At 42.5% G+C, this 25,975-nt stretch overlaps 1 long non-coding RNA gene across 2 annotated transcripts in view; it reads left to right on the forward strand.

The window, feature by feature from the left end:
- Positions 1 to 25,975, forward strand: part of LOC142827868 (uncharacterized) — a 50,675-nt gene that overhangs the window by 17,125 nt on the left and 7,575 nt on the right. The window contains exon 2 of one of the 2 annotated variants that reach the window (XR_012902651.2): positions 23,145 to 23,228. The exons of the other annotated variant lie outside the window; for it this stretch is intronic. This is a non-coding gene — a long non-coding RNA (uncharacterized LOC142827868). The remainder of the gene's footprint in view (positions 1 to 23,144; positions 23,229 to 25,975) is intronic. 2 annotated transcript variants of the gene reach the window in all.

Raw genomic sequence — 25,975 nt, forward strand, 5'->3', positions numbered from 1 at the left:
CCATGCTTGAACCTGATACAGATTATGGAAGAGGGTGAAGAGATTCAATGAGGAGAGCTACATAGTCAGAGTGGCAGTTCAGATTGCTTTGCCAACAATATTTTGGATTGGATGGTGTGGAGCGAATTAAGAAATTGCAGGCAAGAGGGAGGCAGATTTCAGTACCTGAGGTGAGACATGACCAAGACACGGGCAAGATTTTTTGGAGGTGAGTAAGAAAAGGCAGATTTTAGCAATGTTAAAGAAAAACTATGAACAAGATTTGGCAACTCCTAGAATTTTGGGGAGGCAATGGAAAGAGGAGCCAAGTATAATGGCTTAGCGGAATGCTTTGGTGAGTAGAATGATGGAGTATCTGACAACATTACTCTCTACATTAAAATGTAAAATATATTGAAGCTGCATAATGTATCGGTTTGATTCCTGAATGCTAATCTCATTAATAAAAAGGTTGTGAAGAAATGAAGAGGAGTGTTGCCAATTCAGACTCCTGTAGCTATTTCTCTACCTCTTTGTGAGAGTCTTTCATACATGCACCAGACATCTGCAGATAATCCGTCTTTGATGGATAACATTTAGAAAGCAGAAAGTTTCCTGCTAGGAAAGTATATAGGCTGTGATATTCAGTTTCTCGCTCTCTTTTTTTTTCTTCTTCTTCTTCTTCTTCTTCATGTTATAGACCATTACTTCAATGGAAGATTGGCCAAAGGGGATGAGAATTTTGGTAAAACAAAATCCAGTATCTTACAGATAGAAGGAATCATGTAAGCAGGGGACAAGCAGAATGTTTCGTTTGTTTTTATGACTGTTATGCTGCTGCTTTTAACTTTGACTCAGAATACATAGGCTGCCTTGGTATTTTTAGCTTATGAAGCTTGAGATGCTCAAAATAGCTGCATCAATAGCCAGTTGTAATTGGGGACAGGAGATATGCTGAAACCGAGAGAGAAGAAAATCCCTTCGATTTACATTATGCAAACACAAGCAGTCAATAATGGCAAAGTGCTCAGCCATAAGCAAAGCTGCTCTCTTTGCCCGTGCCCTCTGGAGCTGATATACATTTCTCCATAGGAATGTGTTTTAAGGATGACAAATAGACATAAAGGCTCCAGACATGGTTGTTCAGTACTCCTTGTTAGTAGAATAGTGATAGAAATGTAGCCGTGTTAGTCTGGGGTAGCTGAAGCAAAATGCAGGACAATGTAGCACTTTAAAGACTAACAAGATGGTTTATTAGATGATGAGCTTTCGTGGGCCAGACCCACTTCCTCAGATCAAATAGTGGAAGAAAGTAGTCACAACCATATATACCAAAGGATACAATTAAAAAAATGAACAAATATGAAAAGGACAAATCACATTGCGGGGGGGGGGGGAGGAAGGAAGGTAAGTGTCTGTGAATTGATGATATTAGAGGTAGGGAGAGTGGGATGTTTGTGAGTTAATGGTATTAGAGGTGATAATTGGGGAAACTATCTTGGTAATGGGTGAGATAGTTCAAGTGTTTGTTGAGTCCTTTTTGGAAAGTGTCGAATTTTAACATGAATGACAGTTCAGAGGATTCCCTTTCAAGTGCAGATGTAAAAGGTCTTTGTAGCAGAATGCTTGTTAGTAGCTGAGTTCCTCCAACTTTCAGTGAAGTCCATGAAAATTGAGGGTGCTTAGCATTTGCAGAATTGATCCCATAGTTAGAGCCTTGTGCGGAAAAAAAAATTTGTATTCTCTAGGAACGTAATGGGGAACCCGTTAACTGATTACTAGAGATGTAATAGCGTAACTGATGAACCAATAAGCAAAAACTTATTGGTTAATGCTATAGATTACACGCATTTGGCTCCCTCCCCCCCACACACATACCCACATCCTACCAGTAAATTTTTAGCAGGGTGACCAGCAGCCTGCCTCAGTCCTGGCTTGCACCAGGTCCAGGACATGCCCCCATTGCAGCTCTGCATTTAAAGTATATTAGAAGCCAGGTGGGCAGGCAGCCCAGCTCCGTTCTATCTAGCACAGGGTCCAGAAACTCAGATTCTCTCCCCATCCACCCACCCACCACACAGGGGCTGCTGCTACTCCACATTGCTGCCTTCATATCAGAGGCAGCAGTGTGGGGCGACAGGGGGCTCCCCAAGAGTGGGGCCAGAGCACACTGGCTGCCATCCCCACCCACGGGGACCATAGAATAGTCGAGTAACTGATAAGAATTCTTGAGGTTAATTGACTATTCAATTAACTGGTACTTAACATCCCTACTGGTTACCAGTAAGCATCACCCTTATTGGAGCAGCCCTATGCAGCCTGTCTGAAGCAGCCCAACCAGGCACACTGTGCTGTGGGACCAACAGCCCTGCGGTGAGCCATGTAACCAATAGAATTTTGATTGGTTACACGTTAATGTTTTTAATATTTTTTTTTTATATCCCTAGTAGTCTCATCCAATCCTCAGTGTGCAAAAATTGGCTGCAAATATCTGCATATGTGGCTGCAGATAGCTGTGGATTTGCAGGGCTCTAAACAGTTCCACAAGTCCTCAAACAACAGTGATGCAGGGCTGTGCCAAGCCCTCAATTGGCACCAACTTCTCCCCAGAGACCTCCTGTCCCACTGCCTGGTCCACCCCTGCCATACCTCCTTCCCCACTCCGGATAGGAAGGCTACAGTCCTGAGCCCCTGTGTGCAGTGCTGCCCTCCCAGTGGGAGAGTGTGTGTGCTGGTGGGGGTGGGCTGGGCTGAGACATCCCAGTGCAGCTGCAGAGGCTGTAATGTATGCAGACTCAATCCAGACAGAAAGTGAACATAACTCTGCATACCACATACCTTTGCCGCCCACTAATTTAAATTACAACCACACTTCTTTCAGAATGGTACTAACATACAACTCCCAGGAGGGAGTGGTCTAATCTCCTCCATCCAAACAAGCTGAGGGCAATAACTCCCAGAATGCCCAGCAGGCTATGCCTGCTGTTGCATGATTTAGCGCTCCAAGATGGAGATTGTGGGCTGGGTGACCGCCGCTCCATTTGTGAGTCTGGAAGGGACTTTGAGAGGTCATCGAGTCTAGTCCCCTGTCCTCACAGCAGGACCCAATACTGTCTAGACCAGTGGTCCCCAACCTTTTGAGGTTGTCGGGCGCCAGGGGGCGTGGCCGTTTGCCCGCCGGGCACCAGGGAGCGGGGACACTAGGGCGCCCGGGGGCGGGCCCCCCCTTGCCGCTCGCCCCCCCCATCTGCGCGCCCGGAGGTGGCCCCCCCATCTGTGCGCCCGGGGGCGGGGCCCCCCCATAGCCACGTGCCCGGGGACAGGGCCCCCTCCAAGGGCCGCGTGCCCGGGGCCGGCGCTCCCCGCCGAGTGCCACGCGCCCGGGGCCGGCGCCCACCCCCGCCCCCTCCCACAAGCGCCTGTGCGCCATGTGCCCGGGGCCAGGCCAGCCCCGAGCACCTGGCGGGCTCATTGAAATGCCCCCGCGGGCGCCATGGCGCCCGCGGGCACCGTGTAGGGGAACAAGGGTCTAGACCGTCTCTGATAGATGTCTATCTAACCTGCTCTTAAATATCTCCACTACGCTTTCAAAACATTCTTAGAAGGATGGAATACTTATCTAAATATTCTTCAACCTGTTGTTTGCCAGTTATGGTGTGTGTTCCTTCCCTCATGTTAATATTAATTTTGTTAAGTGTCTGGTCATTAACATTTTTAGTGACAGCGGAAACAAAATGGATATTAAACACCTTAGCCTTTGTGGCATCACTAAATAGAGGACCCTATACTTTCTTTATGGTTTTTCCTGCTCTTAGTGTATTTATAGAACTCTTACTGCCTTTTCTGTCTTTTGCCAAATGTAACTCATTTTGTGCCTTAGCCTTTCTGATTTCCTCCTTCCATTCTTATGCTATTTTTGTCCTCATCCTTAGCAATTGATCCATTTTTTTCACTTTTTGTATGATTCCTTTTTTATTTTCCAGGTCATTAAACACTTCTTGATGGACTGTATTGGCCTCTTACTATTCTTCCCATCTTTCTTTCCTATCAGCATAGTTTTCTATTGCACCTTTACTGTTGTCTTTTTGAGAAACTCAGCTCTCCTGAATGCCTCTTTCCTTTAAATTTTCGTCCCATGGGACCATACATACCAGTTCTATGAGGCAGTATAGACTACACCTTATGTTGACATACCTTATGTCACGAGGGGTGTGAATAAAACACCCCTTTGGGTGACACATGTTGGTGTAACTTAAGTGCCAATATTGACAGCTCTGTCAGGTTGAGAGGCTGTCCCACTGACATAGCTGCTGACACTCTCGGAGGTGGCTTTATTATGCCGATGAGGGTGTTCTCTTTTATTGGCATAAAGCATCTTCATTAGACACACTGCAGTGGCTCAGCTGCAGCTCTGCATGTGTAGATAATGTCCTGAGTATGTTAGTCTGCTTTTTTGAAGACTGTTGTCCTTATGCTGCTGCTCTCACCCCTTCCTTTCCTTGAAATCATCATTGCATGATCACTTTCACTCAAATTACATTCAACCATCAATTCCCCCTTTCAAATCAAGTTTAAAATTGTGTCTCCATGGTTACTTCCTCCACTTACTTCCCCTGTGCATAGTAAGTTAAGGTTGTATTTTTGGAGTGGGGAGAAGAAAAATGTTTCACTGCCCCGCTCCAAAATGCTAAACTAGACTGACACTGCTAATTATTATGAATAAGTAACATTCTATTGTGGTAGCTTGTGGGGAGGGAGGATATTGATTCCCAGCTCAGTATTAGTTGCTGGTGCCTGGCTCTCCATTTTGGAGAGTGGTTTTTTTATTTATTATTATTTGCTGAGCTTCAGCATAGGTTACGATATCACCATCCAGACATAGTCTGTTCTGTTATCACTGTGTGAGGATTTAAAATGGCATAACTCAGAAACACATAGGCTATGTCTAGACTGGCAGGTTTTTCCACAAAATCATCTGCTTTTGCGGAAAAACTTACCAGCTGTCTACATTGGCCGCTTGAATTTCCGGAAAAGCACTGACGATCTCATGTAAGGTCGTCAGTGCTTTTCCGGAAATACTATGCTGCTCCCGTTTGGGCAAAAGTCTTTTTCCGAAAGACTTTTGCGCGAAAGGGCCAGTGTAGACAGCACAGTACTGTTTTCCGCAAAAAAGCCCCGATCGCGAAAATGGCGATCAGGGCTTTTTTGCGGAAAACCGTGTCTAGATTGGCCACGGACGCTTTTCCACAAAAAGTGCTTTTGCAGAAAAGCATCCTGCCAATCTAGATGCACTTTTCTGAAAATGCTTTTAACGGAAAACTTTTCCGTTAAAAGCATTTTCGGAAAATCATGCCAGTGTAGACATAGCCATAATGCAGGAGATGGCTTTTGCATTTTTTTTTTAAAAAAAAGCTTTAATCTTGTGTTCATGATCTCTTCACAGAGTTAAGTAGTTTTTAAGACCAATTTCTTAGATCTTCACTTTTAAACTCTGCTTCCGAGTCAAAGGAGTTTGATGGTTTGGCTTAGTCTAAGTGGACTAAATTTGTAAAGTACGGGATGCTACAAAGAATTGCATGGCTGTAGACCAGTGTGGATGATGGGAAAGTCACATTACAGGGTTAGCATAAGAACCACTCTCTGGGTAGAGAACTCTGCAGTTCTCTCAGTTCATTAACTCTAACAAGCCAATCAGGGTTTTTTAAAATCCTGAAAACAATATCCGAATGGCTTTCATTTTCCAAACTCATGCCAAACTACCACAGCCAGATTGTGGATTAGGGATGTTCGTTAGTGTGTAATTGAATAGTCCCCAGAGGTGGGGCTGGCAGCCCATGCGTTCCTGGCCCCACTCCTGAGGAGCCCTCTGCCACCTTGTGCTATTGCCTGTCTATCAGAGGCAGCAGCACAGGGTGGCAGGCAGGAGCCAATTCGTGAGGGGAGTGAGTTTAAAATCCACTTGGGGCCAAGCTCCTGAAGCTGCTCCAGGGCAGCATTCCCTGTCCATCGGGGTGTGGTCTGAGCTCAAAGCCTTTTTTCTCTTGGTGAGCAGGTGTTACACAGGACACTACCACTTACACCTGCGATCAAACTAATTCTCAGATACATAATTACCTTACTTGCTTTCCTAAAATCAGAGGGAGCTATGGCAGAGCCAAGATTAGAACTGAACAATTCTAGAGGGCCATTTTTGTGGTCAGACCTCTGTAATAAAAAATAAAATAAGAATTCTTCCCACTAGTGCAAATTTTGCCAAGAGATGGCATGTTATGCAAGATCATGTTATCTTAACATCAGGTAAGATTAGGTGAACAGACTGCAAGCTTAATACAAAAGACTCTTCTAGACTCAATGTATTGCAAGGTTAAACCCACACAGTGAAAAATAATAGAAATGTTTGAGATTTCATGCATAGTTTGCTTTGTCTATCCCTGAGCTGGGCAGTTGCAGGATGAGACTCTCAAGTCTATGAAGACTTAAATGACAGGCTGTATAGCTTGCTAAAAGCAGAAAGGTGGGTTTTGATAATCACTCTGAAATAGTTTTGGCAGTCAGTCAAAGCACAAATAGCAAGAATGTTGAAGCTAAAGGAGATTAGTATAAACTATGTAAGCTGGGGGTTTATTCTCACTCTGTGTCTTCATAGAAGGTAGTTTTCTGAATGTTGAAAAGATTGTGCCCTCACCTGCTATCCATTGTATTGTAATGGAATGACATGGACTCTAATGTAAGACAGATAATCCAGACAGCTGCAGTATGTCCTTACTTACTTTATCCCATTTGAAAAATGTAATGCAGGACTTAGTTTGGGCTGACTAGGGAGTCCTGTGGATTCAAACATTTTTATTTTAAATTTTCTGCTCCGTCATCAGAAGATGTGGCTCACAGGAGTAATCGTTTGTAATCCCTGTTCTGTCATTTGAGAAGTAAGTAATTAACAAACCCTGTTTCATTTTTAAACATTCCTGGTTCAATTAGGGGGTGGTGATGTTATCTAAAAACTGCTATGTTAATTTTAGTTCTGGTCAAAATGCAAGGGGGGAAAAGAGGTTTTTGCTAAATGGAAAAGAGAAAGCTGTTCAGCAGAGTACCTTTATGTTCACTGTCTTTGGGGGTTCATAGTGAAAATGCAGAATGAAATACAAACCTTAAATGCTTTAAAAAGTCAGCCTCAATCAAACAATTTTTTGAAGACACTTTTGACGAAGGAGGCTTCTAACAAGTGCATTAGAGGATTTTTTAAATATTGTAATAATTTATGTAAGAAAATGTAGAAATTACCCAGCTCTGATTATAATAGTCAGAATTAAAGCAATGTAATGAGTATAACCTCTGGTGTCTGCTTACCATAATCATAATTCAATGATTTTTTTTTTCAAACATTCAGTCTATGGTTTTTTTCCCACATAACTTCATTGCATAGGGAAAGGATGAAACTGAAATTGGGGTCTTCAGAGTTAGCCATGTTTTAGGATAATTAATATTTAATTTCTTTTCCTCAATAAGAGAGAGGGGAAGCTGGTAAAGTGTTTCCATAAAGCCTCGGGGGAATCATGGCTTCTGATAAAGCAGTGAACTCTTGGATGAGGGGAAAGCATAGTACAAGCTGTTCAGGAGGCATGTCAGAATTGAATTCCAGTTGAACTGAGGAATGAGAAGTGGTTTGGGATAAACTGAGTATTCAAGAGTTGATGGCTATTATTTACGTTATCCCATTTACTTTATCCCATTCTATTAATAAGAGAACTTGGCATACTAGAAACATAGCTACATAATAAAAGCAGAGGATAGATGAGAGAATGCACACTGTTATATGACTTCTGTATTTTTTTTACATCGATTCTAAATTAAGAATTCCTGAAAAAACTATTTTCAAATACCACTAACCAATGTCCCATGATGTATTAGGTGCATTTATAATGGAAACAATGCTAAGATGGAGGAACATAGATTTGCCATCACAGCTTGAATACTTTTATAATACTGTATTGCTTAAATGTCAATGCAGTTGTGTTTTTTAATCTTTCCAAAATTGAACAAATATTTAGAAAGACTGTGTGTGTGTGTGTGTGTGTGTGTGTGTGTGTGTGAGAGAGAATTAATCTGATTAGAAGGCTAATGGCATATTGGGATGCATTAGAAGGCGCATTTCTAGCAGATCTAGAGAAGTTATTATTCCCCTTTATTCAGTACCGGTGAGGCCACATCTGGAGTGTTGTGTCCAGTTCTTCGCCCCCCCAATATAAAAAGGATGTGGACGCATGAGAGGGTCCAGCAGAGGGCAACCAAAATGATTAGGGGGCTGGAGCACATGACCTACAAGGAGAGGCTGACGGATTTGGGCTTATTTAGTCTGCAGAAGAGAAGAGTGAGGGGGATTTAATAGCAGCCTTCAAATTCCTGAAGGGAGATTCCAAGGAGGATGGGAGAACAAGGAGCAATGGTCTCAGGTTGCACTGTGGAGGATTAGGCTGGATATTAGGAAAAACTATTTCATTAGGAGGGTGGGGGAGCACTGGAATGGGTTACCTAGGGAGGTAGTGGAATCTCCATCCCTAGAGGTTTTTAAGTCTCTTCCGGCCCCGGGATTCTATGGTTTCTAATCAATGAAGTGAATTATTGGGGGGAGAGGATGTAATAAATGCTATCAGCATTATTTATATATTACAGAATTATTATGCATATTTGCTTCTTTTCTTCCATATTATCTGCATGATAGCTGGAAATCCAGTTTATTTGAAAAGAGTTAAGATGCCTCTGCTAAGGTTACTCAGGAAATAGGTTTTATAATGCACTGTTTGTGTGCCACCCATTCAAATCCAGATAATTTATGTAATGGCATATTACTAAAATCTCTAGTCTCTTTATTGCCATGTATGTGAGAGGAGTTGGTGCTGATTTAGTCTGTTTCTTAGTGGAGAATGTTCTGCATCTCAATTCTACACCTGTGACAAACTGGGAAATAGTTGTATTATTTTTATGAGCATGGTGTATGCCTCTGTGTCATTTTCTAATGTGTTACTTGACATCCAGTAAAATCAAAAGTGATGGTTAGAGGAACCAAGCAGAAAGGTTGTATTGAACTACATAAGGGGCACCCCAGCAATCCTTCAAATGCAGTAGTCAGGCTTATAGCAATGAAGAGGTGTCTGTTCTGTCCAACCCTAGAAACACAGATAATTTGCTAGAACTGAGATACTTCAGGGCTTAGAAAAAGGTAGAGTTAAGCAAGTGGCTGGAGGCGTTCCAGAAAACATCAGCACAAGCTGCCAGGCTGACCAGGGACTGCCAAGAGACAGAGCATGCTGTTAGCAAGATGGTGCTTCTCCCACTCAAGGATGGAGGTTAAGTGGTCAAAAATACAAGAGAGAGAAGTGTTCTCTGTGTGAAGCAAAAGATAACCAGTAGAAGACCTTTCTCGCAGATCCCTCATTCATGAGTTCTACACTTATCTGCAACTCATGTAGTAGGATGGTTTATTCAATGTCCAACAGCAAATGGAGCAGTAACATCTGTGAGAAAGGGATTGGAAATCTTATGAAAAACAAGAGCAGAGGTTGAATCTTAGAGCTTTGATACCAGCATATTCTCATCTCTGTGCAGCATTAGTTCTGCTTGTAGAGGTCCATGTGTACCAACAATAATAGAAATAGGAAAGAGAAAAGATCTGTTAGGTTACCTAGTTGAACATCTTGCCTATTCTGGTTTGTCCAGAATACTTTATTCATTAGTTAGTGCCTTGTCTTGTTTAATGTTACAAGCTACTGCTGATGAAGAAGAAAGAATGTTGTACAAACTCCAGTATATTAAAAAAAATAATAAATAGCCATTAATAGTAAATAAAAATGTCTTTAGTGTTGTCTCCTAGCCAGTGAAAAGTTAGAGATGATTTTGTGAGTAAAGCAGGATAGCAATGTGTACATTCTTTGTGCTTCATTGACTGATGGTAGGGGTGTGTGTGTGTGTGTGTGTGTGTGTGTGTGTGTGTGTGTGTGTGTGTGTGAAATCTTGAATGTGCACCACTTGGCAAGGCATGAAATGTAGAAAGAGCCAACTTGTGCCTCCATTTACATACATGTAATCACATGAATGTGTAACCAAAGGTAAATTCCTCCCCAGCTACCATGGACGACCTTCCCATAACTTCAACCTTCACCTGATCTCTAGTTCTTAGAATCCTGCAATCAGCATCAATCCTACAGCAAGTGGAGACATGGCCGAAGTAGCAGAAGTGACTGAACAAGACTTTGTATGCAGTGTTGTTATATTCATATTGGTTCCAGGATAGTAGAATTTACATTTCAAATGGCAAAATTTGATATACCTTAGCCATCTTGATCCAGAATCTCTAAACTAATCTGATACCAGAATAGTTGCAGGAAATAAGCCGTCCGCTATAAACAGTGGGCCAAATTATGTCCTGGTGTTATCGGGTAAAATGCCATTGACTTCTTCAATGATTACTTATTACTTCAATTCATTCTGCCAGTGATACCATTTCTATATGAGAAGCCTGAGGCTATACAGTATCTAAGATGCTGAATTTTGCCTGCTACTCCTAGTCTGGAAATTAAAATAGCAAAAATATACAATTAAACAGATTCTTGAAGACAAATATACAATTAAACCCTTTATTCAAAACTTTTTGAAAATTACTTCTCTGTGATTGATGGAGAAATTGCTCCCACTCCTTCTGAATCCAAGCTATGCTCTTTTATTCAGTATGACATGCTCTCTTTTATGCCTTGACTAGATGTATTAATCCAAAAGTTCATTTAGCTCTTAGGATCTTTTGGCTGCATTACAAAATAACCTAGCCAAGATCTGTACAGATTGAACTTCTCTAGTTCAGCATCCTCGGGATCTGCGCAGTGCTGAACCAGAGAATTTGCTGGACCATGGGATGTCAATATTATCTAGCAGCATTACCGACACTTCCAGCTCTTAGAAGACATTTAGGGGTAAATTAGAGCTAAGTAACATCATAGAACAAGGAGAGCTAGGACTGGTGGCTGTAAACAAACTTTTTGGGACTGTGGGAAATTTGGCCACAGCCATGATAAGTGAACATCCAGTTAGTTAAAATCATGCCGGATGACAAATGTTGCCTGACCAGAGAGTGCCAGATGAGGGGGAGGTTCATCCTGTACTATGCACTTCTTAAAAGCAAAGTAAATATGGTCTTGTCAGGCCCTTTGAACATAAGAATGGCCATACTGGGTCAGACCAAAGGTCCATCCAGCCCAGTATCCTGTCTGCTGACAGTGGCCAGTGCCAGGTGCCCCAGAGGGAGTGGACCGAAGACAGTGATCAAGCAATTTATCTCCTGCCATCCCTCTCCAGCCTCTGACAAACAGAGGCCAGGGGCACTATTCCTTACCCCCAGCTAATAACCTTTTATGAACCTAACCTCCATGAATTTATCTAGCTCTTTTTAAAAACTCTGTTATAGTCCTAGCCTTCACAGCCTCCTCTGGCAAGGAGTTCCACAGGTTGGCTGTGTGAAGAAGAACTTCCTTTTATTAGTTTTAAACCTGCTACCCATTAATTTCATTTAGTGTCCTTTTCTTCTCTTTTCTGTGCTTGCTTCTGACGCTGTATGGAGAGAGAAGCTGCGGTTAATATCTGATTCATAACTCATTAACTGACTTCACTCTTGGTAGTCTAAAAGAACATCTTTTTTAAAAAATCCACAAAAGGTATGCGCATACATTCCTGCTCCTAAATGTATTGAGACCACTTTAGCATCTAACTTCAATCCAGATTTTTAAAAAGCTGTAAAGCATTACATCTGCGGGGGAAAAAACAAACAGGAGGCAGTGTAACCCGGAGGATACAACAGACTTAAAATTAGGAGACATGAGCTCTCTTCCCAATTCTTCCTTTCACCTAGGCTATGTCTACACTGGCAGCTTCTTGCACAAGAACTGTTTTGCAGAAGAGTTCTTGCGCAAAAAGTCTTCCACAAGAGCGCGTCTACACTGGCATGTGCTTTTGCACAAGAGCATCCATGGCAGTGTGGATGCTCTGTTGCGCAAGAAAGCTCTGATGTCCATTTTAACCAGAGGGTCTTCTTGTGCAAGAAATTCATGTTGCCTGTTTACACTGCCCTCTTGTGGAAGAGCTCTTGCGCAAGAGGGCTTTTTCCTCATGGGAAGAGGAATAACTTTTCCAGAAGAAGCCCTGTTTTACAATGCTATACTGTAAATTTACTTGCACAAGAACACACGTGCAGTGTAGACAGTAGGCAAGTTTTTGCTCAAGAAGCTGCCAGTGTAGACCTAGGCAAATCACTTAACCTTTCTTAGTGTCCGTTTCTCCAACTGTAAAATAGAGAAAATCACATGTACTTACCTTTTGCACAGCACTTTGAAATCAGCAGATAAAAAACTATCATGTAAGTGCTAAGCTAAGCAGTATTCTTTGTATGTGGCAGAAATAAAGGGCAGGCTTTTCAAAAGCACTCAACATTGGCCTAGATTCTTTTGAAATTATTGATAAAAACTCCCATTCATTTAATTTGGAGCAGAGTTAGGCCATAAATTACTGATCTGTAAACAGCCATTAGTAAACGTTACTTTCTAGAACACTGGTTCTCAACATTTTCCATATTGGGAGTGCACTGGGACCCACCACCATTCCTTTTTAGCAACATGGAAAAGGCAGGGTATTTGCAATTCCCAGTTATCAGAATGTAGCCTCCAGGTTGAGAACCCATGTTTTATTCTGTCCCAGTGGACAAGCGTTCTGCACAAGCCAGTACTGGCCAGTATTCTGCATGGGCAGAGTCATATCAGAAAAATCTTGGACTCTTCTCTGAGCTCACATGTATAAGTCAAAACTTTTCCATGTAAAATTAGGGATGTAAAATCCTGTTTAATTGGTTCACCGCTTATGCATTAAGTTTAATCAGTTAACTGATTAAAAAGGGAGGGGGAGGGAGGAAGGTCCTCCCACCTGCTGAAGCTGATTGGTCGGAGTATAGACCCCCTGCAGGAGACACCACTAGTTACCTCCTGAAACAAGAGAAAAAAACATGAAACCACATAAATATTATATAACATTCCAATATCCAAAGGGGTAATGTATTCCATGTAGAAGCCAAAGCCTCTTTTTATACATTGCCAGGAGTCTGGGTTCTGTCATAAACTTGTATTTTACTATTTTAAATGAGATTTTAGTTCATCTCCTTGTCATTGCACCAAGTGTATATTGCATAAAGCATCTGTTAGGACTTTACAGGTTTTTTTTTTTCATTGGGGTCTCTGAAGTGCGGGTTTGACCTTTTCTGACTACACTGCTTCTGATTTTGGTTGCATTATGGGTGGAAAAATCAAGATTTTATTTGATGTTCTTAGCTATACTTGTATGTGAGGGTTCACCCTGATGATTTTTAAAAATGTGTTTTAATGCTCCAATGTCTAGAAAATGTGTAGCAAGAAATATTAGTTAGAATTTCTTTTCCTAAGATTCTTGCAAACGTGAAAGGTAAGGTCTTAGGTTATTCTGAAGCTGTGTTCTCTGTAAAAGTCCATTAGATGAATAATACATATTGCTCTGAAAGATGTATTTTTCAAATAGAATACACTGAACAAGAAAGTCTTTAAATGGCAATTAATTTCTTATATTTGAGTTACCAGTTTTATCATTCAGACACTAAAGTGCTCAAAGAGTTTGATGTTCTTCAGCAGCTGTGTGCTTTGCTTTGAACAAGATACTGTATAAAATATGGCACTACTGTGAGTTTTAAAATTGCTTTACTAATTTAGCAAGACACATTGGGTCAGAATCTGACTCAGTCACACAGGTGTAAATGTGGAGTAACTCCATCAAATTTAGTGGAGTTATGAATAAGCACAAGGTCTCACATGTTATTAGTGTCAGAAATTGGTTGAAAAAATCAGAAATTGCTGTCTTCTAGTTCTGAACTCTGAGACTGTGTCTACACTGCAGGCTTTTGCCGGCAGAGAGTATGCTAATGAAGTGCTCATTAGCATTTGTTGCGCTGTCATTTGCATATCTCTGCCGATGCTTGTTTTTGCACAAACCTCTTGCACAAAACCCATTGGCAGAGATATGCAAATGAGCACTTCATTAGCATACTCTCTGCTGGCAAAAGCCTGAGAACAGTGGGGTTGGGTGGTTTCCAGTAACATCCATGATGAAAAGTGTTTACACTTTTGTAGTTTGTTGTAAACAAGTTTGTTTACTTGTTTAGTTAAAAACTTCTGAAATGTATTGCTGTTTTTTAGCATCTTTTTTGAAGATACGAAGATTGTGAAATATTGTATGAACTTGATTGGCTATCAGTGTACATTTTTTGTCTTGCTTGTGGTTTGTAGTGGCTGCCTTGAGTAGTGGGTAGATTATTTCAGATGACACAAGTCAAATGTTTGTTAGTATATAGATTAAGGATGTTAAGAGGTAGGTAATTGGCTAATCGTCTAGTTGATACAATTTGTATCGACTAATCGTGTAATCGATAAGGGAAGGCGCTCTGCACCAGCTCACACTGAGTCCAAGAGCTACCCCTGCTGCGGCTCTGCAGTTCAAATGTAGTAAGAGCTGGGCCCCAGAGCAAGTGCCTTTCTTTGCCCCCTCCCCCGGCTGCCCTGGCTGCAGGTTGCTCATAGGTGCCAAACAACCCTCCAGTAGCCTAGCAAACAGCATCGGAGAGCTTGTTTTAAATAAGAGTTTAAATTTATCAAGCTATGTATCCAAACTGCTTTGCCAAATCTTTTGAGGCTGCCCGTCACTCCAGAGAGAGAACCTGCAGTCTGAGGAAGCACAACACTCTTTAATACTCAGCTCTTCCATGAGAACAAAGTAGAGGCAGAAAATTACAGTCAGCCAAAATTATTTATTGTACAAATGTCTCTTAAGTTTTCCTCCATGTGAAAATCACTTTTCAAGAGGCATGTTTCTATCCACGCCCTGTGCAGTATTTGCACAATGTGATGGGTAGCTGGGCATTCAGATGGAGAGACAAGGTGGAGGTTCATTGTTGCATCCATATATATTTATCCAAGCGGCCCAAGCTTGTCAGAATTGAGCCATAACTTATATATTTGCACTCTGGGGCTTTCAGATGTCTTTCTCTGTCCACAACTCTCTTCTGCTTTTCCCTAACATATTCATTAATGGATGATGTCTTTTTCACTGACAGAGGACATCTGATTATAGCCTATGTCTTTGGAGCACTCGGTGGCTAAGTCTAGACTTGTATGATTTTGCGGAAATACTTTCAATGGAAAAATTTTTCCGTTAAGTATTTCTGCAAAAGAGCGTCTAGATTGGCAAGGATGCTTTTGCACAAAAGCATCCGTGCCAATCTAGACGTGCTTTTGCGCGAGAAAGCTCTGATGGCCATTTTAGCCATCAGGCTTTCTTGCGCAAAAAATTAAGGTGCCTGTCTACACTGGCCCTCTTGTGCAAGTATTGTTGTGCAAGAGGGCTTGTCCCTGAGCGGGAGCGTGAAAGTATTTACACAAGAAGCACTGATTTTGTACATTACAAAGTCAGTGCTCTTGCACAAATTCAAGTGGACAGTGTAGACAGCTGGCAAGTTTTTGTGCGAAGGCGGCCGCTTTTGTGCAAAATCATGCCAGTCTAGACGCACCCGGTATGTTTTAGTGAAGCTTATAGAAATGAGAGGTTTTGATAAGGTATCAAACAGATTGACTCTGAGGCTGTGTCTAGACCGGCAAGTTTTTCCGCAAAATCAAGTGATTTTTGCGGAAAAACTTGCCAGCTGTCTATACTGGCCACTTGAATTTCCGGAAAAGCACTGACGAGCTCATGGAAAATAGTCAGTGATTTTCCGGAAATACTATGCTGCTCCTGTTTGGGTGAAAGTCTTTTTCCAAAAGACTTTTGTGCAAAAGGGCCAGTGTAAACAGCACAGTAGTGTTTTCTGCAAAAAATCCCCGATTTGCGAAAATGGCGATCGGGGCTTTTTTGTGGAAAACCGCGTCTAGATTGGCCACGGACGCTTTTCCGCAAAAAGTGCTTTTGCGGAAAAGCATCCTGCCAATCTAGACGTGCTTTTCTGAAAATGCTTTTAACGGAAAACTTTTCTGTTAAAGCATTTTCGGAAAATCATGCCAGTGTAGACATAGCCTGTGTTAGCAGAGCTTTTGATGAAACTTCTCGAGCCTTTCCCTGATCTCCCTTTGGAAAAAGAATAAGATCTGCTTGTTAGAAAGACTTTGATTGAGTTGTACTTTCTTCTCTTTGAATTATGAAGCTCCGTTGCACAGGCAAGAAGTTTAGATTTTCTTGGCACAAGGGGATATTTAGTACTGGATTGTTCATTCAGTCTTTAGTCTCCTGACAAATTCATTTTATTTCCAGTGGAATTTAATATGATGAATTTTAACAACTGTCCTTTGTCTATCTTTCCCCTTTTTTTTTAATTTTAAAGAAACATTGTTTTTTAATATTGATCCAAAGAAAGATGCCTTCATTCTTAACCTGATTCCTACTTTCTTCTCGTATTTGTAATACTGTTGATGCCAGTCGCACACTTATTAATAAATTGTTATATCTAAGGCAGAGGTGGGCAAAAGGGCCTCCCTGTGCCGGATCTGGCTCACCAAATGGGTTGATTCAAATAGACTGCCCAGCTGGCGGACTGGTTGCCTGCCACCCCGCGCTGCTGCCTCTGATACAAAGGCAGTAGCACAGAGTGGCAGCCGTAATCAGCATTTTGGCCTTTCCGACTGATCTCTTGTAAACACGTTGTGTTTGCTCTTCAAGACTTCACACTGCGCCAAACTCCAAGTCAACATTCTTATATTCCATTTTACTAATTCACTTCTTTAGCTTTAGCAGTTCCTGCCATAGTCAGACAAGGCTGTTGCATGCTGCTTGTAGGGAAGACCCTAGACTTCTGGGGTTCACCCAATCACATCTATTGGGTGAGATTTACTAGTTGGCTGTCCATGCTTAACAACTCTTGCATTGAAAGAATTTCTCAAAGGAGAAAGAAAACTCTGATGTGTGTGTTGCTTGCCAAAGCTGATGAACCCTACCTATTCCCCCACAGGACTTATCCAGTGATATAATAAGTCTTTTTCAATGGCATTATTTCATATATATTCTCAGCGTGTCATTTCATTGATGGAAGCACTGGGCATTTTGGTTGCAATTCTATGTTGCCTGGATTAAATGAATGACAAATATTAAACTAATTTCTAGTATTCCTGGGGACAGGGAGAGAGGGAGAGAGAGGGAGAGAGAGGGAGGGAGGGAGGGAGGGAGAGAGATCAGTGCTTAATGAAGAAATTCTTTCATTTATCTAGCATCTAGATACTACCCTGTTACAGACTTCTGCACAGCATAGGAGGGAATAATTTCTTGGAAGAGATAGTAGTTGAGCTTGATTCTCTGATATATATGAACAAGGGTTCTTGAACTTTTTCATATTGTGGACCACATCTTATACAAAGATGGTCTTGTGGAACACATCCTGTCCTATTTGCAATCATGTGAAATTTCTGTAGCATTGCAACAATTGGTTGGGGAAACAGGAATTACCATACTAAATCAGACCAGTGGCCTTTGTAGCCCATCATTAGTCCGCAGCACCAAAAGCTGACATGGAAAAGCAATAATAGGGAAATATTTTAGGGTGTGTGTGTGTTTTTTTTTTTTTTTTTAACAATTTGGCAGGTGGAAACTTGGAGGATAGGCAGCAGAACATCGGCTCAGCTGTCTGACTGGGATTGGCAAAGAGAACTCAAACTACAATACAAGGTGTTCAGATACTATAGTGAAGTGTTGCATATAAGTAGGCAGAAAGAAGGAGGAGAACACAAATTTTCAGAAGTACAGTGATTGCTATTAAATAGGTTCACATTTACCATTAGCTACTCTGCACATCAGCTACCACAGTGAGAGAGTTATTTACATATTTTGAGTGCCTCGTCCTAATTCTTCATAGAATTATTTCTCCCTGATGGGCAGTGGGTGGGAACACTGAAAAATAACTCATGACCAAAACATACAAACACCAAATAAGTGATATGTTTCTTCCAAACTCTTCCTGGATTTATCAGGTGTATAGCCATAAGGAAATTAATAGGGCTACATGATGTGCAGGACACAGCAAAAAAATTAGGCTTTAATTTGCTCCCTACATTTTTATTACAGGATTTATTTTAAATTTAATTATTTTGTTCACTATGTGTATTAAAATCAGTCTGAGCAGACATTGGGGGTCTTATGACCTTGTAGGATCTTTTAAGTCTTTTGCAGTTCAATCAACTATTTCAAGCTGTTCTGGGTGCTGACCTTCAAAGCTGGAATAACAGCAGCAGCTTGGGGAGAATCCAGTATTTTCTGCAAAGCCAGGATTTCAAGAAAACAATTTTCTCTTTAAATTCGAGACAAGCTTTAATATTGTAACCCCTTGCCCCTCACTCCCCTCCCCCCCTCCCCCCCCCCCGGCCATATAGCACAAACAGCTGTTGCTGAAATATCAGCTTTTGGGAACAGTCCAGCTTCTGCTCAGATGGACAGTACTGCACACCATAATGTCTTAGACCAGCGATGTGACCCACTCGTTATCCTAGGGTGCCCATGCGTAGCCCTTCTTCATCTCAGTGGGCCACAAGAGTGTTTTAACCAAGATGGTCTCCCAGGATAGGGTAGTTTTGCTAACTGAGCTTGCGTACCTAGAATTTGCAGGGTGTGCTGATTGACTGTGAGAGCTGTGCATTCTGTCTGAATGCAATCGAAGAGCTGCTATGGTTCAGTGTTGGGTGCTGGTTGCACACACCTCAATTCACATGCTCTTGCTTTATGTGTCACTTGAATAAAGCCAGTAAGAAAAAAATTACGTGCACACAATCAGTGGAGCAGCCCTGCATGTGGGAAGTGGGCCTTCCCATAGAACCCCAGTGGGCTGCATATGAACCCCAGTGGGCTGCATATGAACCCCAGTGGGCTGCATATGGCCCACAGGCTGCAAATTGCCCATCACTGGCTTAGACTGGACCACATCCATTGCCTTGAATGCAGTTTTCCACCTCAGACATCCAGCTAGTCTTGAATACTGAAAACAGGACCCGGGCCTCTGAACCTGTCACAAAAATGTACTATTGCATTCACAAAGATATACTCGCTTACTTCTTACCATGGTGACTAAGTTTGAGTGGGAGGCTAGACATGTTCAAGGCTGATATATAATCTGTTTTTAATTAAATGTTTAAACAATAATTAAACTAACTGTCCCATTACTTGTCTTCACTCTTTCATGGACTGATTAGTATAATGGAGGATAATGTCACTAACGAACTGATTGTCATGGTGTTATGTAGTATAGCATGTCTCTGTGACAGTCAGATTATGCTTCATAATGTTTCAGTGCTTAGCAGAAGTCTAGGGAGTAGGGATATGGTCTTTGGGTTGTATTACCTTTAATATTTTTTTTTAATAAAAGATATATATCTTCCTGAGTCAGGGCAAAAATCAAACAGCAATTACCTGAATGCAGAAGAATGTTTCCTTGCAGAAGAACGTTTTAAATAATTTTTCGGTAAGTATAATTGTAGAACTTTTGCTATTGTTTGTGAAGCAATGGGCTTGAATCTGCCAATCATTTATATTGGACCTAGAATTCTTAAGCTTCAGAGGGGTATCTGAATTAATCTGTAACTAGTAAAACTTAAAAAACAATGAATAGTCTAGCAGCATCTTGAAGACTAACAAAACATGTAGATGGTATCATGAGCATGGGTACAGCCCATTTCTTCAGATGATTCCTACAGACAGCTCCCTAACCTCAAACAAATTCTTTCCACCTCCCATCATCATCACCCAGGAACCCACCCCTACAATCAGCCCCGGTGCCAACTCTGTCCACACATCTGATTTCATCACTGGACCCAACCACATCCGCCACTATATCAGAGGCTCATTTAACTGCACATCCACTAATGTGATTTATGCCAGCAGTGCCCCTCTGCCATGTATATTGGCCAAACTGGACAGTCTATATGGGAAAGAATTAATGGATACAAGTCAGATATCCAAAAAGGCAACACACAGAACTCTGTTGGAGAACATCTTTAACCTGCCCAGACACTCATTAATGGATCTCAAAGTCATCGTGTTGTTTCAGGCCAGTTCCATAAGTCAAATACACATAAGTCATTGGAACTTAACTTCATTTACAGGTTTGTGACCCATCACAAAGGTCTGAATAAAGACATTACCTGGCTAGCACAGTACCTTCCACATCCTAATGACTTAACCAACCAAACAATGGGTACTTAAGAACAATTTGCACCTGCTCTCTAAGCTTTATGTAACATGTACACTCTAATTCACTATTATTTTTTCCCTTCCTTCTTCCCCCCCCCCATTTTGGAACTGGACCTTTAATACTCCATTCATCTGAAGAAGTGGATTGTACCCACGAAAGCTCATGATCCCATCTACATGTTTTGTTAGTCTTTAAGGTGCTGCTAGACCATTGGTTGTGTGTTAAGATTTTTCTAGAATTCTTAGTAAGATTACAGTGTAGGAACTGACTCCTTCTATGTTAGCCACAGATACAAAGAAAACAAAGTTTTGGCTCAACTAGCACTTAGATCATCACTTAGATTACAATAACCTGTTTGTTTCGGGATAAGAGGGCTGAAAATGTGGGCTGAACAGTTCCAGTTGTGAGACTATGCCACCAAAGTGATATTTATGGTGATCAGATTAAAAGAACAGGATCCAATGTTTAGTACTCATGGGAAGGATTGCAGGGCAGAGAGGGGAAAAAAAAAGGTAGCTTATGATACTTGTCTGCACTCATCAATCTGGGCCACCTTATGTCCAAACCAGGCACATGTATAATTTACAATAGTCTAAGAACACCAAAAAGGATCACTTTACTAGCAAAGGGTTAAGTGGAGCACAATGCATCCCACCATCACTGTGTGTCCTATGCTGTACTGTGCCACGCAAGCAATCTCCTGAAGCAGAGGGAATTCTTGGCTGCCCGTTCATGTGGTTAGCCTAGTTGTTGGCCCTCAGCTGTTTCGCCACACCCTGAATATAGTCCTGAATGGTTATTGGAACAGGCTGAATGGAGCTCATCACCCAGGGTATGTCTAAACTGCCACCGTAGTTTGGACAATGAATATCCCGGTCTTCAATTTGCATCTTGCTGGGCGCCGCCATTTTTAAATCCCCGTTAGTGCGGACTCCGTGCCCGCGGCTACACGCGGCACGGAGTAGGTAATTTGAATTAGTCTCTCTAATTCCAACTACCGTTACTCCTCGTGGAATGGCTATGTGGATTGTACCATAATCCCAAAAGTATGCTGTTGGGATTAACATGTAAGGAATGTGTAGGTGATCGGAGAAAGTGGTTTTGTTTCCCATTTGTTGGTCTGACATATTCCTAGAGCATATTCCCTGTTTCTTTCTACAGAACTTAAATTGTTTTTTTTTTTCCCCTGATGCTTCTGCAGGGGCCATGTGCATCTGTGAGTAAGAGCCTGAGGGGAGTGGTGCTTTTCCTGCTGCCTGTTCTTCAAACAGGCAGCTTTTATTGGCTAGAAACCGACCAGTGGGATTGTTGGGTTGGGGGCGGGGAGCAGCACCCCCAGCTGTGAAACACAAATTGCCCAGCAGCTGCTTTTCTGAGTGGCGTGCGGGGGCAGGCAGGGTGGGCAGGGAATGCACCTGAGGCTCCTCACTGCATCCACAGGCCGGATCTGGTGGTTTGGAAGGCTGGATTCAGCCCGCGAGCTTTATTGTGCCCAGTCCTCACATAGATGATACCTGCAGCACTGTCAGTATCTGAGGCTAGAACATGATTCTTTGTTTTGGACTTTCTAAGACAAAACTCTGAACCAAACTAGTATAATGTCTGCTTTGTGCAGTTCAACAGCAGTGCCACATAGGCAGCTGTACATGTCTGTGTTTGGTGTTTTTCAGCAATCCGGCAGCTTCTATATTGGTGTTGGTTATCACTCAAATTTGTTTTATTTTTTTCTTTAATATTAGTGTGTGAAAAAATCTGGCATGGAGAGTGTAGACTGGGTCTATGCAAATAGCCTCTCACGATTCTTTGAATGCACCACTAGTCTTATCTGCATTACCTTTCTGTCATGCCAGTCCTAGAACACTGAATATAGGATGCTGGGTGAGCCAAATTTCAGTCACCACACAACTCGAGTTCATTCAATGTTCAAGTTATATTTTTTTAGTCCAAAGAACAACCATGTATGTTCATCCTGAAAAAAATATTTTTTCAGTTTTCCTTTTTTAAAAAGGAGATAACATCAATGTTTAATCTTTTAAATCTTAAAAAGAAAAATGTTCACAGTTGTGGAAATTTATGGAGTTTTAGATAATTTAATGACAAACACTGATTCAAAAAGTGCTGGTGTTTAACACTTAAATGTCACATCAAAATATACAGAGTAAATAATTTTAAAATCACACTATTGTTCTCAAACAGCATTGCCTATTTGTAAACTTTATTTATTAATGGAATCAGTTTGTGTATATGGCAGAAATCAGCATTTACTGAAACATATTTCTAAACATACTTGTATTAAAGAAAAAGCAAAAAGAAAGAGAATGAAGTTAAAGTCTCTATGACAATCTTTTAACATACTATAGCAACTCTGCCTCATCAAATGGCAGTAGCTCTCTTGCAAATTTAAAAAGGGCAGTACACAAAATATCTGTCAAGTTGCATAGGGTTCAGTGCCTGTTAGGATTCAGACCTCAAGCAGAAACAATGGTAATGCCAGGCCACCTAGATGTCTTTGAAAATGTAGTTGCACAGTTAGTTTCAGTGGGAGAACCTCTTTCTCAAAGACTTCAGTGGATGGAAATAGTTTTGGCTCAGCCTGTGAAATGTTATATTGCCTAGTTGAGAGTATTCTGTGTCTTGGAGCCTGTGGCCAACCGTAAATGTCGCCTGTTGCAAAACTAGGCAAATATCTTGATGGTTGATGTACCCCCAGGATACCGTTGCATACTCCCAGACTCCATGTTACCTTACTTGCAAACCACTGCCCTACAGCATATCCATGAGTGCTTTGGGCAGGTGAGTTTCTGGTAGTAATGTGCCAGATTTTATGATTTTTTAAAATGTATTGACAATCACATTATTTTGATATTAAAAATCTCAATTTTATTTTATATTAAAGGAGCTGTTCATATTGTAAAGTAACCCTGATTCAGTGCAAACCATTAGCAGCATCACAGCCATCAATTACGGGACTCTGGCAACGGTGGGTTTTTTTAAACAGACAGGAACTAAATGAATGAACCCTACCTCTCCTTGGTCTTGTTCTTCTTTCCTTCAGCATCTTTTTTTTTTTTTTTTTCTTGGCCATCCCTCTAGGCCAGCAGTGAAGAACCTACGGCCCGGGGGTCAGATGTGGCCCCCGGCTTGCCTGGATCCAGCTTGGAGGCGTAGGATTCCCCTCTGCATTGGGGAGCCCATGCTGGAACTCCAGCCCCCTCTCCTGCTGCTGCTCCACCACAGGTCTGAAGGGTCTTTCTGCTTCTGGGTCAGTCAGGGGCCACATCAGTGAAAGTTTGTTTTTTCTTTTTTTGCTTCTCACTTGTTTGTAGCTCCTGACTGATTTTTCTGTGGGTCAGTGGCTCCCAAACCAAAAAAGGCAATAGCTTTCACATGGGCGAGAATAGGAAATCCAGTTAACGCTCGAGTCCATTGATTCCTGTGCTTGCTTTCTTCCGTAACACTGCCAAGCTGTGTATAAAACTTGCCAGGTGCATTAGCTGAAAATATCGAATTGGCAAACAGGTCTCCAGGTAGACTTTTCATGTCATTCACTTGAAGAGAATATTGGGTAACGTACCGGCAAGAGGAAAAAGTAGAAAAGCAGCTACAGACAATTGGGCATAAATCATGTAACAAAGCAAGAGGAGAAAAAGATAAGAGTTCTGCTAAGCTTTGCAATAGTAAAACACACACATCCAGGTGCTGTCTTGGAACTCTTTCTCCACTCCCTCAGATATAAGGGCATATGCAGGTGTCATTTGTTTATAGGCCAAATGACTCTTCTGCCAAATCTATTGCAGGGTTAGCTGTCATAATCTTGTTTTTAAAGTTGATGTGTGGTATGTTTTGCAAAAGAACAAAACCCACATGTGGAACTGAAGTGTTTTTGTGGTACAGGCAGTCCCCGGGTTACGTACAAGATAGGGACTGTAGGTTTGTTCTTAAGTTGAATCTGTATGTAAGTCGGAAGTGGCGTCCAGATTCAGCCGCTGCTGAAATTGACCGCCAGTTCTGACTTACATACAGATTCAACTTAAGAACCCCAAGTCAGCTGCTGCTGAAACTGATCAGCCGCTGATTCCAGGAAGCCCGGGGCAGAGCAACTCTGCCTCGGGCTTCCTGTAGTCAGCGCTGGTCAGTTTCAGCAACGGCTGACTTGGGGACGCCTGGGGCAGAGCAGCTGGGGTGCTGCTGGGTTGCTCCAGTAGCGCCGCTCCTCGGCGCTACTGGAGCAACCCAGCAGCACCCCAGCTGCTCTGCCCCAGGCGTCCTGATTCAGCCGCTGCTGAAACTGACCAGCAGCAGCTGAATCAGGACGCCTGGGGCACAGCAGCAGGGGTGCTGCCGGGTTGGTCCAGTAGTGCCCAGAGCGGCGCTGCGGGACCAACCGGCAGCACCCCAGCTGCTCTGCCCCAGGGTCCACAACAAAAACCTGGTCTGCTGGGGGGGGGGGCACACTAGCTGCGCCCCCCCCCCCAGCAGACCAGGGACACGGGGAGCAAAGCCGCAGTGGCGGGGTGCCTCGCCTCTGAGGCTTTGCTCTGGCATGGGACCCGCTTTGCTCGCGGTGCCCCTGGTCTGCTGGAGACGGTCCCCAGCAGACCAGGGGCACCGGGAGCAGCTTTTCTCGCCCTGGAGGTCGAGGTGGCTGACAGCTGCCTGTGAGCTCCGGGGCGAGAGAGCCCCGTTCGTAAGTGCGGATCCGACATAAGTCGGATCCGCGTAAGTCGGGGACTGCCTGTATACACTAGCAGCAGACTATTGAGACTAAGGATATTTTGGAATATTAAAATTGTGTTAACAAATGTAACATTTATTCATCATTATCATAAGGTTAATCTTTTAGGAACAGTCCAATCTTCTGGAAAAGTGTAATGTAACAAGTGAGGACAGAGGGTCTCTTTAATTACAAGCATCTCAGACGTTTGGACAGAGGGCTAGAGAATTTTCAGGGATGTGAATTGTGTGTAACACACTGGTTAATTATACTACAGGTGTTAGACCTCTCTGGTCTGGCACCCTTGGGACATGACTGGTCCCAAATGAGGGATTTTGCTGGATCAAGGAAGGATATTTCTGGGGCCCCTGCCACTGCCCTTCCCCACCCCCAGCCATGCCCTTGCTGCCAATCTCCCAGATGGCTTCCTGCTGCCACCAGCCCCTCAAGTTAGGGCTCTTGGCACCACCATGGCAGCCCTGCCACCTCAAGCACAGCTCCAATGCCAGCTTCCCAGCCCCTTGGGGCAGCCCCCCTGCTGGAGTCCAGCTGCACCGCAAGTGCTAGGAGGTGAGATGTTGTTGGCTGACTGGTCTCTGAGGGAAAGGTTCACACAAGGTGTGTCTACACAGCAGGGCTTAACTCAAAATAAGCTATGCAAATGGAGCTACATCAATTGTGTAATTTATTTCGAAATTGAGAGCATTTCCGCAGCACTTATTTTGAAAGAGCACTCTTCCTCTGACTCCCCTTACTCCTTTTACAATGAGGGTTACAGGAGTTAGAGTAAGAAGTCCTCTAGCTTGACAGTATTTCCAAATAACTGCCTCCTGTGTAGACACAAACTAAGTTATTTCAAAAGAACACTAGTTGTTTTGAAATAATATTGCTGTGTAGACGTACCCATAGTGTGCAAGGCCAAAGAGAAGAGTTCTTATAGGGAGCTGCAAGGATCCAGGGGAGGTGAATGAATGCTTTCTGTACTTTGACCAACTATGCACTACTGCTGTGTC

This window comes from Pelodiscus sinensis, chromosome 3 (assembly GCF_052426305.1).
Source record: "Pelodiscus sinensis isolate ZL-2025 chromosome 3, ASM5242630v1, whole genome shotgun sequence".
Lineage (NCBI taxonomy): Eukaryota > Metazoa > Chordata > Testudines > Trionychidae > Pelodiscus > Pelodiscus sinensis.